We start from the raw sequence: 736 nt of genomic DNA, 5'->3' as shown, positions 1-736 counted from the left end.
AAAAAGTTCATTGTTAATGGACAGAGAGTTAAACATTATCTTGAAGGCAATTTTGAGCAAGAATGCTCAAAACTGAGACTTTATTAAAAGCTCAGTAATAGTCCAGCTAATGACATTAAAGAAGCGCTTGCTGGGAGGCAACCCAGCCATTCAAAAATTTAATTTTATTTATTTTTTCTAATTGATTAAGTTTTACAGGTAGATGCCAGAGTATCTTTAAAAGGTGAAATAGCAATTGATTGAAGTCACAGAGTTACAGGGAAATTTGGAAAGCTTACTGGCATCAAAAAGCCAGTAAGAAACGTTTTGGGCGTTGAACGCCCAAAAGAAGCACCCACTGGGCATTCAACGCCAGTAAGGGTAGCCATCTGGGTGTTAAACGCCAGAAGGGAGCATCTTCTGGGCGTTGAACGCCAGAAAGAAGCACCTTCTGGGCGTTTAACGCCAGATTGATAGCATCCTGGGCGTTCAGAAAAACGCCCAGTGACAAAGGACTTCCTGGCGTTCAACGCCAGAAAGAAGCAGCAGCTGGGCGTTGAATGCCCAGGAGAAGCAACATTTGGGCGTTAAACGCCCAAAACATGCAGCGTTTGGGCATTTAACGCCAGGATGGTGGAGAGGAGGTAAAATTCGTTTTTCTTCAAAAATTTTCTAATTTTTATGTTTTAATTCATGATTTCTTGCATAAACATGTTTCCAAATATCATCCTTCAATTTCAAAAATTTTAATCTTAAT

This window comes from Arachis duranensis, unplaced genomic scaffold (assembly GCF_000817695.3).
Source record: "Arachis duranensis cultivar V14167 unplaced genomic scaffold, aradu.V14167.gnm2.J7QH unplaced_Scaffold_92831, whole genome shotgun sequence".
In the NCBI taxonomy this organism is placed as follows: domain Eukaryota; kingdom Viridiplantae; phylum Streptophyta; class Magnoliopsida; order Fabales; family Fabaceae; genus Arachis; species Arachis duranensis.
Note: the sequence above shows the minus strand (reverse complement) of the source record.